The following is a 13,812-nucleotide window of genomic DNA, read 5'->3' as shown; positions in this document are numbered from 1 at the left end:
ACTGTTTGGAGTAATGATTACACCTCAGGATTGAGACGGTGGCCCACTTTTTGCCACAGCCTTGAGATACCTGCAGGGCCTTGCATGCCGGAGAACAGACAAGAGCTGTGTCTGTCCACTTGTTGTGTCTGCGAAGAGAGGCAAGACCCTGCCAGCTTGATTTATCACCTCACACAAAGGAACAGTGCCTTTTATGGACCAGATCCTGCCTGGGAAAGTTAGTACACATGATAGAAAGTTGTCAGGTCCACGTAGATAGGCTGGGGGATCGACTCTACAGAACAAGGCTCAAATTGTGCCTTGTTTTCCTGGTCAAGTCACTCCCAGCAAGCTATAATGACATTTTCCCATGCTCGCCAAGGCCCTGGCGTTTGTTTAGCAATGTCGCAACTGGGTGTTAATGCCTCTTTAGTTATGTCACCCCAAGCAGCTGAGGAGGTGCAGACTGCAGAAAAGAGGCGTCTGTGTCTCTGTCTTTGCTCTGTGTCTGCTCTGGCTCTGCTTACCACTGGGTTCTATACAGAAGCCAAAGTATCTCTGGCTGGCCGCAACTCCAACCTCAACTCGATTTCCTTATTTCTCTCTCAAACAGAGAAGATCCTTCTGTAATGAAATCATACAGCATCATGGAGGCTTAGTTTCTAGTTACAGTGCAGGACATGTGACCACATCTTGCTACAGATCATCTGGTATGGTTTAATCAATGATTCCAGAGATGTGTGTAAAGACTAGAGAATGTAAATCAGTAGGTCCCTATCCTCATTCCTCTCACACACGATGAGGTAAAAGCTGCAGGCCCCATTAACCTAGATACCCGAGAGAGTATGCTAAAAACCCCAGCCAAGTCCAGTACTTTGTTTCTCTCTCTGTATATACAGAGAAGCTGTTGCTATTGGCCTTTATTAATGAAGTCATTTGGGCTTGCAGTTGATTTTCGAAAATACTAAGCCGAAACAAGTTCACTGATCTCTTTAGTGTCCTACTCGCCCACACATAGATACACAAACACACACACCATACACCAAATGTATTTGCATAAACATTTAAATAGTTTCCTCTACGATGTAAGCTTCTGTAACTGCAAGAAAAACACGACTTTTCCAACTTTCTCTGAACATTCTCCTGACAGATACAACTAGGACCACACAGAAAGGGAAACATATCGATATTATAATGGGATTGTTCTCTGTTGTCTGTTGAAGCTTTGGTTACGATCTCTTTCGTCTCTGACCTTGCCATCTCCACAGAGTCATGTGCAGCTTGGTCCGACAAGCACTACGCCTAGTTTGGTTTATTGACTGACCGCAGACATAAGGCTATACCTCCGCTGGGTTAAATGGGTTTTCATTTTTTATTGGCAGACCAATGACTGAGGTGTTTTGTTGAAGCTCTTTAGAGTTGAACAGTTCGGGGCCTCAATGTGTGTTTTATTGGCTCTCGTAAAATAGAACAAAATGAAATAACATCTAAAGAACAACAGACGGGAGAATGTCCATTGAGAACAAATCGACAGAGAGGACATGAGGCTTGCAGTATGGGATGACACAAAGCAGGAATACATAGCTACATTCTGACTGTATATACAATCCATACCTTAAACAACAAATAAAATAAAATAACATTTTATTTTGTCACAGGCGCTGAATACAATAGGTGTAGACCTTACCATGAAATGCTTACTTACAAGCCCTTAACCAACAATGCAGTTCAAGCAATAGAGTTAAGAAAATATTTACCAAATAAACTAAAGTAAAAAAATAAAAATAACACAATGAAATAACAATAACAAGGCTATATACAGGGGGTACCTGTACCGAGTGAATGTGCGGGCGTACAGGTTAGTCGAGGTAACTTGTACAGGTAGGTAGGGGTAAAGTGGGGGTCAATGTAAATGTGAATAGTTCGGGTGGCCATTTTATTAATTGTTCAGCAGTCTTATGATTTGGGGGTAGAAGCTGTTAAGGAGCCTTTTGGTCCTAGACTTGGCGCTCCGGTGTTGCTTGCCGTGCGGTAGCAGAGAAAATAGTCTATGACTTGGGTGACTGGAGTCTTTGACAATGTTTTGGGCCTTCCTCTGACACCGCCTAGTATATTGGTCCTGGATGGCAGGAAGCTTGGCCCCAGTGATGTACTGGGCCATATACAAAGGCAGACTACAGGCAGGTAGCCTAGTGGTTAAGAACGTTGAGTCAGTAAGCAAAAAAAAGGTTGCTGGTTTGAACCCTCAAGAAGACTCGTTGAAAAATCTGACTGTGCCCTTGAGCAAGGCACTTATTCTTAATTGCTCATGTAAATTGCTCATTATAAATTACATCTGCTAAATGACTAAAATGTAAATGTATACTAAAACACTTAAAGTGCCTAACAGAGGAGTGGCTTTACCTGGGTACAATTAACCCTCTGGCCAAAATCCACTTTGTCCATTCATTGGTTTGAGAGAGAACTGTCCCACCAACATGGCTACTTTGACAACAGTGAGGGGTCATAGAAGCTCAGTGTTAGATGAGGTCATCACAAGCCTTCACTATGCCAGATCCAAGGTCCACAGCACCAGTGATCTCACCTGACCTCTGATTGAGAGGGCCACACACATAGAGAGTGAGTGGTTGGTTTCCCAGGCAACTGGCACAGCTGAGTGTCCTCTGAGATACCTCCTTGGTTCCTCAGCAGTCTTTCTCTGACAGGCAGCCTGACAATAAATAACTCTATGAAAAATGAGGAGGTAGGGAGAGCACAATAACCTGCTGAACTAGAGAACCTCTTATCATTGATTATGGAAATGTCTCTCCTGGTGACCTGAGTCTTAAGTATTGATTAAATGCAACAGAGAAAATACTTTGGCAGTTAAATCAGAGTTTTATTAGATGTACCTCTCCCCCTCACCGCACGAAATCACCACTGTTTAAAAAATCATATCATTTTTGTGTATATACTCTGTTGTCTTGAAAATTAAATTACCGGCTCAGAAATGTTAATGTCGGGTGACCTTGGGGCGGGTTTCTTGACCTTTGCACTTTGATACTGGGGAGCGTCTGGAGCAGTGGTCATGAGGGGAGTCACAGGGAGGAGAGCCAGGAGGTCAGGACCATGTACTTAAGTTCCCCTCTCTCCTTGGTCCTGGCCTGATTTGGCATGGACAGTCATCCTATGATTTGGCATTCAGATCAATAGGTTCTCCCAGATTGACTTCATAAGTAGGTCATAAGAAGCATTTTAGATATTAGCGCTTGACAAAGTGAGGCTGTCTGGAGTTCATGCTCCTGCCTCTCACTTAAGCTCTCACCAGAGCAATAAACTCTGGAAAAATACGGGTGAATCATCTACATTTACCTTAAGTCGCCAAAAAATATAACATTAGGAAAATCGTCTCCACCGCTGGTTCAATAACATCGTAGAGGTGTGTAGAGGCAATGGTTTCAATTCCATTTTCATCCTGAAAATACCAGTACTTGTCAAGATGACTTATTCAGAGTAAAAGGGACTCTTAAAGGGGCACTTATCAGTTGCTACATCCATTTTAGGATTTATAAATTAATGATATGTAGTGTACACTTAATTTGCTTTTGATCAACCCCTACAAAACATGTCCATTCATTATAATCCACATAATAATTCACATTTGCTGTTGTGCAGGATTATTTTCCTACTGTAGCAAACTGGCTCAAATTAAGATCCTATGTCTGTAATTTACACAGAGTATATAAAACATTAAAAACACCTGCTCTTTCCAGGTGAATCCAGGTGAAAGCTATGATCCCTTATTGACTTCACTTGTTAAATCCACTCCAATCAGTGTAGATGAAGCCCTTTCCAAAAGCGCCCTCTTTGGCCTCATGGGTTGAATGTTATTAATATGTTTTGTAATTTTACAATTAATAAAGATTATATAAATTTTCAAAACGATCAAAATCCGGTGTTTCTATGTCAAATACTTTTGTTGTATTTCAGTGTTCTGTGATGTACTGTATATAAAAGGTAATATTGGGATGCAAACTCGGTTGTCTCCTTTTTTCTCCTACTTTTTTTAAGCCGATAACCATGTGTGAGGTTTATACCTTTGTTTCAAAGTAGATTTCTTTAAGACTACCAAGAAACACTCTGTGTAACCCTGATTTAGCACACTGCAGTAAAAGGTTAAATAATGATTTTTAAGCCTTGAAAGAATTGGGACATGGATTGTGTATGTGTGCCATTCAGGTGGTGAATGAGCAAGACAAAAGATTTACAGTAAGTGCCTTTGAATGGGTTGTGGTAGTAGGTGCCAGGTCACTGGTTTGTGTCAAGAACTGCAACACTGCTGGGTTTTTCACACTCAACCGTTTTCTGTGTGTATCAAGAATGGTTCACCACCTAAAGGACATCCAGGCGGACTTGACACAACTGTGGGAAGCATTGGAGTCAACATCGGCCAGCATCCCTGTGGAATGTTTTCCACTGGGAAGCTGGGGCAACTCAATGTACATAGCCTCGCTATTGTTATTTTTCTGCTGCTCTTTAATTATTTGTTACTTTTATTTCTTATTTTTGCAGGTATTTTTCTTAAACTGCATTGTTGGTTAAGGGCTTGTAAGTAAGCATTTCACTTGTTGTATTCAGCGCATGTGACAAATACAATTTGATTTGATTTGAATTTTAGGAAGACGTTCCTAATGTTTGGTATAATCAGTATATAAATGCCTCATGAGCTAAGTTCAGCTGTTGTACCCCATCAGAACCCAAAATATAAGCTTGTTGTACTTGTCACGACTTCCGCCGAAGTCGGCTCCTCTCCTTGTTCGGGCAGCGTTCAGCGGTCGATGTCACCGGCTTTCTAGCCATCGTCGCTACATTTTTCCATTGTTCCATTTGTTTTGTCTTGTTCCCTGCACAGCTGGTTTTCATTCCCTAATCACACTGCATGTACTTATTCCTCTGTTCCCCTCCATGTCTTTGTGTGAAATTGTATTTGTTACGTGTTTCGTGTGTACGCGCCAGGCTGGGTTTTTCCCGTTATTTCCGTGGTATTTCACGAAGGTTGTTTATTGTAACATTTGCTAATTTTTTGTGACTGTTTCGCGCCTTGCACTTTATTCCTTTGGCTGGAGGTTTTGACGCAGTGGCGTCTGTCTGTTTTGTTTCCCAATGAAGTGTGCGCCTGTTCACAACTCTCTGCTCTCCTGCACCTGACTTCTCCACCTGTAGCGCTCACCGTGACAGTACTCAAATGTTTATAAACTAAGTAAATGTAAACAAACACTATATACTGTAGCCTCAAAATATGGTTAAAACTCTAATTTTGATATCATGGACGGTCAGTCTTTGCATCCAAAGCTCTGTCTAGGAATTTCAGAGTGGTTACATTTCTCCAGCCCCACCCCTCAGTGTTTTACCGAAACAGGGGCTGGGAGACATGTTGTTATTGGTTCTACTGCTGATTGCCCCTTTAAAGACATTAGACCAATAATACTTTGGGGACAGAGAGAATTGTAGAAAATTAGTTTTTAAATCACCATTTTCAAAATGCAGTTATCCATGTAGAAGCGGCAACCTTGGGACTACACACAAATTGCTAGCCATCCTTTAAAACCAACCAAATGCATCTTGAATGGGAATCTCTTATTCCCCCCAAAACATCACTGCACACGTAAAGCAGCACCAGATGTGACAATAATATTTCTGTGGCTACAGGGGATGTTCACCGTTTCTTCATTTTTCTTCCGGGCCTAATATTTAATGCTGTTTCCCCCAAACGCACCGACAGTTACAATGAAAATGCTGTCATTGACCACGTGTCACAGCGACACCGCGGTCGCTATTGAGTGAGCCGTCTACAGTAATGGAGTGACGTGCCTGAGTAGAGACAGCCCCTGAAACACATTTAGGTAATATGGCGGGGCAGTTCCCTGTTTATCATGTGATGCATTCGCCGGGATAGGAAGGGAGGCTGACGACGGCGGTGTCACGGCCGGGAGGGAGGCACATTATCATAATTCACAGGCTGCATTTGTCAAAACACAGGATCTGTATAGAAGCTAATGATCCGGATTAAATTAATGACTCCATAAAAATGAAAAATCCGCCACTCACACAGCTATGACAAGATCTTGAGACTTTGATCAACCATTAAATGACAGATAATCAGATAATCCCGCCCCATCAAGACCCCCCAAGATAAATGTACTATTAAAGTAAAAATGTTGGATACTGAATGAGAAACTTGCTTATGTCTCTATAAATCAGAGATCACATGCACTGGGAAGCTGTTCTGGATTACATACCTCAATCTTAGAATAACCAGTGCTGATTTTAACATGAAAATATTGATATGGAAAACTCAATCAACAAAGCTCATGATATTCATCGAAACCGGCAGTACACTACACTGGATACACATTGAATGCACTAATAACCAATCCCAGAAACGAGTTTTGAGCCACACACACAAACATTAAAACATTTGGGTTAAGATCAGTTTATGGCTATTTTCTATATCTTTAGCTCTTATTGCACAGAAGACTACAGTAGTCGAGCATACTTGTATAGAGTAAACTAGCTAGTAATTGGTCGACAATATTGCGATACTGCGTGTGTCTGACTACCTGTTACATAGGGGCCAGGTTAACAACATGCAACGTTTGTAACGCTATTGCACATTTCCAGATTCATCAAATATATTTATTACTAACCCTTCTTCTATATGTGGTTCCATGGGTATTACAGTCTGCCATCAAACAACAATAATACAGTGCCTTCGGAAAGCATTCAGACCACTTTAATTTTTCCACATTTTGTTAAGTTAAAGCCTTATTCTAAAATTGATTAAATAGTTTTCCCCCCTCATCAATCTACACACAATGCCTCATAATGACAAGGAAAAAACAGGTTTTTAGACATTTTTGCAAATTTAAACAACTGAAATATGACATTTACATACGTTTTCAGACCCTTTACTCAGTACTTTATTGAAGAACCTTTGGCAGCGATTACACCCTCAAGTTTTCCTGGGTATGACTCTACAAAATTGGCACACCTGTATTTGGGGAGTTTCTCCCATTCTTCTCGGCAGATCCTCTCAAGCTCTGTCAAGTTGGATGGGGAGCGTCGCTGCACAGCTATTTTCAGGTCTCTCCAGAGATGTTTGATCGGGTTCATGTCCGGGCTCTGGCTGGGCCACTCAAGGACATTCAGAGACTTGTCCCAAAACCACTCCTGCGTTGTCTTGGCTGTGTAATTAGGGTTGTTGTCCTGTTTGAAGGTGAACCTTCGCCCCAGTCTGAGGTCCTGAGCGCTCTGGAGCAGGTTTTCAACAAGGATCTCTCTGTACTTTGCTCCGTTCATCTTTCCCTCGATCCTGACTAGTCTCCCAGTCCCTGCCGCTGAAAAACATCACCACAGCATGATGCTGCCACCACCATGCTTCACCGTAGGGATGGTGCCAGGTTTCCTCCAGATGTGACGTTTGGCATTCAGGCCAAAGAGTTAAATCTTGGTTTCATCAAACCAGAGAATCTTGTTTCTCATAGTCTGAGAGTCTTCAGATGCCTTTTGGCAAACTCCAAGCGGGATTTCATGTGCCTTTTACTGAGCAGTGGCTTCCCACTGGCCACTCTACCATAAAGGCCTGATTGGTGGAGTGCTGCAGAGATGGTTGTCCTTCTGGAAGTTTCTTCCATCTCCACAGAGGAACTCTAGAGCTCTGTCAGAATGACCATCGGGTTCTTGGTCACCTCCCTGACCAAGGCCCTTCTCCCCCGATTGCTGAGTTTGGCAGGGACGGCCAGCTTTAGGAAGAGTCTTGGTCGTTCCTAACTTCTTCCATTTAAGAATGATGGAGGCCACTGTGTTCTTGGGGACTTTCAATTCAGCAGACATTTTTTGGTACCCATCCCCAGATCTGTGCCTCGACATGATCCTGTTTTGGAGTTCTACGAACAATTCCTTTGACCTCATGCCTTGGTTTTTGCTCCGACATGCACTGTCCACTGTGGGACCTTATATAGACAGGTGAGTGCCTTTCCAAATCATGTCCAATCAATTGAATTTACCACTTGTGGACTCCAATCAAGTTGTAGAAACATCTCAAGGATGATCAATGGAAAAAGGATACTTATGTAAATAAGGTATTTCTGTTTTGTTTCTTTTAGAAATGTGCAAAATGTCTAAAAACCTGTTTTCGCTTTGACATTATGGGGTATTGTGTGTAGATTCCTGAGGATTTTTTTTTTAAATCCATTTTAGAATAAGGCTGTAACGTAACAAAATGTGGAAAAGGTCAAGGGGTCTGAAACATTTCCGAAGGCACTGTACATGAAGCCTATACAGTAGGGTATTATAGCTAGCCTGGATATTATGGCTAGCCTGGATTTTATAGCTAGACTGGATATTATGGCTAGATTGGATAATATAGCTAGCCTGGATATTATGGCTAGCCTAGATTATATAGCTAGCCTGGATATTATAGCTAGCCTACCTCAAAACAGATGTTATCCACTGCTCCATGAACTACCACCAACCACTCGACTTTAATCTTCTTTTCCAGCTTGCTTTATTTTAATGGATGGCTATATTTTAACGTTTAGGTGGCTTATGAGCACCAAGATGTTTTAGCTCTACATTTCCTTCATAACACTAAGTTTGAAAATTATTTGCTAGGAAAAAACTAAGCTAGTTGACATGTTTCATCTAGCTAAGCTACCTTGCTTGAATACTTGATAACAACGCAAGGTAAACAACTAGCTATCTATAAAGTTGACAGATCAGTCCAATCGAAGTTACCGGGCATAAGACGTTGATTTATCTGTGGCCAATAACAATGAGCCTTCTTGGGCGGGCACTTCTACTGTAAATCAATGGAACACCGAAGATGGGCTTTTGCTGGCTAGCTCTCCCAGGTGGTGCTGCGAGGACAAGGTGTCGCCATGAGTGACACCACCCTGAGCCAATCACGTGCAACCAGAGAAGATCAATGATGCCTACACTCTGTAATTTCTTTGTCTGCCCCTCCTCTAAAGAAAACACCAAGCGAGGCTGAAACAGCTGCATTTTGGAGCTGCCTTACTCAACGAAAATATTTTTAAAAATAATATAATGGAAAAGCAACCATTTATTCTTTATTAGATCAAGCTATTTAAAAAAAATGTACTTGTTTGCTACACTGATGTGTTATATTGTTGTGACATGAAATAACAGAGTTGCATCCAAATATCCTGAATATTGGTGCAGCTCTGCCCAACGTGACGCATAGTCACTAAGAACAACACGTTAAATCACTGAAACTCAATCATCAATTGGAGCACAGTTACTGGGCTGGGTCATGCCATTTCATAGTTTAACTGAGCATCAATCATTATGTAAAGTACATGAAACAAGAGCAGTCTCATACTGTAACAGCATTGTGTGACCATTCCAACAGACAGCCAGAAGGCAACAGTTCCCCTACCTGGGCTCCTCCAACACATGTATCAACTTAGCTAATACTCCTATAACACCTCTGATTAACAACTCCAGACTGCTGGGAACTCTACACGTAAGCATGAAACTGATTCAACCTACACCAACCAGTGGACACTTTCATTCCCTTCCTTCCCCTCTCTACACCTAGATAATATACACTCCATAAGACCATCAGTACATGAAAGGAATCCAGCACCATACTGCTGCTTTAATTCCATTAATTAAGGGCATAACACATTATGAATGCACTTCATCACTTTTTAATTAATTACCCCATTACACTTTGTGGTGGCAATAACTCCACCTTGGTGAGTGAGGGCTTTGCATCCTACATCAGGGATCCAGCCCCAAATGAATGTATAATCAGGCTTTGATCTCTATGGCAAACTCGGCTAAGGCCTCAGACCGCCAGGGCACAATCTATTAATTCACCACCATTTTCCTAAGTGTTTGCACCCCATCATGACCCTGCCACTTTATCTGTTGTTTTTTATTTTCAGAGTGCATGCTGTCCATATGTTCCTCTAATAGTTGCTATAATTCTTGAGCAATAGGGGCTAGTGTTTTATTGGTCCTTAGTAAAAAACGAAGAGGGAAAGAATGCATTTTAATAAAACCCCTTAGCAATACACTAATGGGCGGGCACTGATGTATTTGCATAGAGATGAATTACACTTGGCCGGCTTGATGTGACTTTTAAAATATGATTGAGGAGGTTATTATTGCAGGACTATGATAAGTGTTAACAGGTTATTTTAGCACGGCTATTGCTAATAAAATTCAGAGTGAAAGACTTGGGTGATGAGGACAGGTTTTTTCGCAGCCAGTCCACTGAAGGTGCTCATTTTGTCATTACTTAGCCCAGCTATACCCCTGCCCTCATTCCCCTATTCCAAAGCAGGAGAAATGACACAAAGTCTTTAGTCTGTAACCAAGCAGCGAGCTTCTGCGCAGAGCTCTTAGAACAAGGCCATTCCCAACTTTAGTCTCCTCATCAATCACAACAGTTTCCGTGCCTTTTTTTTAATAAGAAACAACATTGATAAGAACAGTGTTAAAAATAGCATAAGCTCAGAGACAGAACAGTCTGAGAATGAGTTATTACTAGTACACCTACAACCTGTGTTGTCATCTGACTGAGTAAGGATTAGCTTTAAAGCTATAATCCTTAGTTGCTTGTTACATCAATTTTTGACTTATTAATCAAGTAATATATATATATACCCATTGATTTTTGTACCGCTACATATTGACTCAGTACCATTTGTCTACTTATTGTTATTTTATTGTTTTACTATTTCCTTTTTTGCTAATTTATCTTACTTTTTAACTCTGCATTGTTGGAAAGGTCTCGTAAGTAGGGAGTAAAGTCTACACCTGTTGTATTCAGCGCATGTGACAAATAAAATTTGATTTGATTAGAGATGCCTCATTAACTCAGTTCAACTGTCTTACCCCAACAGAACCCAAAATATAAGCTTGTTTTGCTCTAATGTTTATAAACAATGCAAATATATTTATATAATTTTTGTTGTTGTCTCAAAACATGGTTAAAACTATCATTTTGATATCACGGATAGTCAGTCTTTGCCTCCATACCCCTGTCTATGAATTTGAGAGTGTTTACATTTCTCCAGGCCAATCGTTTAGCTTTTTACCAAAACTGAGGCGGGGTGTCCGCTTTGTTATTGTTTCAATTAAGGATCCTAGCTTTAAGTATGGTTATCATGTTTACTTACAACTCTCTATTTGTGCAACTACATCTGTTCATAAGCCAGTATAAGAGTGGTGGCATTGACAGGAGGAGAGAAGTGAGACATCATTAGAGGAGATTATCTCAGAAAAACTACTTGAGAAACATCCCATCCAGGGTGTCTTCCCCAGACACAGAGTCAGGAGACAGTCAGGGGACGTTGAGAAAACATCCCACCCAGGGTGTCTTCCCCAGACACAGAGTCAGGAGACAGTCAGGGGACGTTGAGAAAACATCCCACCCAGGGTGTCTTCCCCAGACACAGAGTCAGGAGACAGTCAGGGGACGTTGAGAAAACATCCCACCCAGGGTGTCTTCCCCAGACACAGAGTCAGGAGACAGTCAGGGGACGTTGAGAAAACATCCCACCCAGGGTGTCTTCTCCCAGACACAGAGTCAGGAGACAGTCAGGGGACGTTGAGAAAACATCACACCCAGGGTGTCTTCCCCAGACACAGAGTCAGGAGACAGTCAGGGGATGTGGGCACAACACTAAAAAGGCCACAAAGGCTAAGGACTGTAGATGTTATCTGATCGATGAAATATACATACACACACCACACACACACACACCAGGTGAAGGCACCTGCCACCTGCATAAACCCTCGTCTACCATGGGATCGAGTTAATCATCAACATAAGTTGCCATTTATTTGCTCAAGCAGACAGAGCAATTAACATTGACTTTATTTCCAGGCTCTATGGGCCACTGATTACTACGCTCACTGAGCAGTGTAACACTGCAAGAATGAATTAGCTACATTATTATGGAACGAGGTGTATTCAGAGCTCTAGAACACACTATGGTTTGATTTAAGCATAAATGTGAAGAAACAGGGGAAAGATGATAACATAAAGATGAGAACGTGTCTCTAATGTGAACACTGTGAAAAGCCCCTGTTTTGGTCCTCTCTGACAGTCGGTTGCTGTGTGGCCGGATAGATTTGTATAATTGGGGCTCCCAAGGTGCTCCTTATCACAAGCCTCCAAACGGGAGAAGGGAGAGATAAGGCTGCAGGCAAATGTGAGCTGAGTGGGATCCACAGCCTCCTGTGACACATGTCTTTGTGTACAATCTCTTGTAGAACATGGTCAACTGAGAGCCCCATCAACGGGCTCTTTATGAAGATAGCCAGCTAAGGCTAACACATTAGTCACACCACTAAACAGCAAATGATTTATTGGGGATTCAACTGGCAGGGATATGAAAACATAGTTAAAACCATAAATGGTATTGTATATTTGGGGTATTATGATGAATCCATTTTGGGTTTTTGTTTAACCTCAATAAAAAGCTTCCCAAAAACATGTTATTTTCAGAACCATGCAGTTAGTCATCATGCCATTACATCGCTCCAAGCTAAATGTTTTTTTTCACCACAAATTCACTGTCTGATATAAAAATAATACTACTGTATGTAACAATGTACATTGAGACAAGGGCTGATCCATAGTGAAACTGTATAGGTCAGACTGTAAAAATGCCTTGTTTAGAAGCATGCCATTTATTTGTCTAATGTTTGATTGGGGAAGCTGGAGACCCAGTAGCATCTGGCAGAGCTAGTAGGACAGCCATGTTTGGCAGAGTGGTGTAGGTGAGTGTTGTCAGAGAGCAGGCTGGCAGGCAGGCTGGCAGGCAGGCTGGCAGGCAGGCTGGCTGGCAGGCTGGCTGGCAGGCAGGCAGGCTGGCTGGCAGGCAGGCTGGCTGGCAGGCAGGCAGGCTGGCAGGCAGGCAGGCAGGCTGGCAGGCTGGCAGGCAGGCAGGCTGGCAGGCAGGCTGGCAGGCAGGCAGGCTGGCAGGCAGGCTGGCAGGCAGGCTGACAGAGAAATAAGTCGGCAGATCCTGCTGCCAGTCCCTGGGGAAAACTACTCATGTTCTCCACACCTGGAACGCACAGAACCAGTGTTCTCCACACCTGGAACGCACAGAACCAGTGTTCTCCACACCTGGAACGCACAGAACCAGTGTTCTCCACACCTGGAACCCACAGAACCAGTGTTCTCCACACCTGGAACGCACAGAACCAGTGTTCTCCACACCTGGAACCCACAGAACCAGTGTTCTCCACACCTGGAACGCACATAACCAGTGTTCTCCACACCTGGAACCCACAGAACCAGTGTTCTCCACACCTGGAACGCACAGAACCAGTGTTCACCACCCCTGGAACCCACAGAACCAGTGTTCACCACCCCTGGAACCCACAGAACCAGTGTTCACCACCCCTGTGTTACCCACAGAACCAGTGTTCACCACCCCTGTGTTACCCACAGAACCAGTGTTCACCACCCCTGGAACCCACAGAACCAGTGTTCTCCACCCCTGGAACCCAGAGAACCAGTGTTCTCCACACCTGGAACCCAGAGAACCAGTGTTCTCCACCCCTGGAACCCAGAGAACCAGTGTTCTCCACCCCTGGAACCCACAGAACCAGTGTTCTCCACACCTGGAACCCAGAGAACCAGTGTTCTCCACACCTGGAACCCACAGAACCAGCGTTCACCGGTGCATCAACAGCTCATATTTAACACTCTAGCACTCATATTGTGCTAGAAATCACATCTTGTAAAAATCTCACAAGAATAAAATCACCAATGTCAGAATATTTTGGGTGGAAATACTTATT

This window comes from Salmo salar, chromosome 13 (assembly GCF_965601325.2).
Source record: "Salmo salar chromosome 13, fSalSal1, whole genome shotgun sequence".
In the NCBI taxonomy this organism is placed as follows: Eukaryota; Metazoa; Chordata; class Actinopteri; order Salmoniformes; family Salmonidae; genus Salmo; species Salmo salar.
This window is presented reverse-complemented; position numbering follows the sequence as displayed.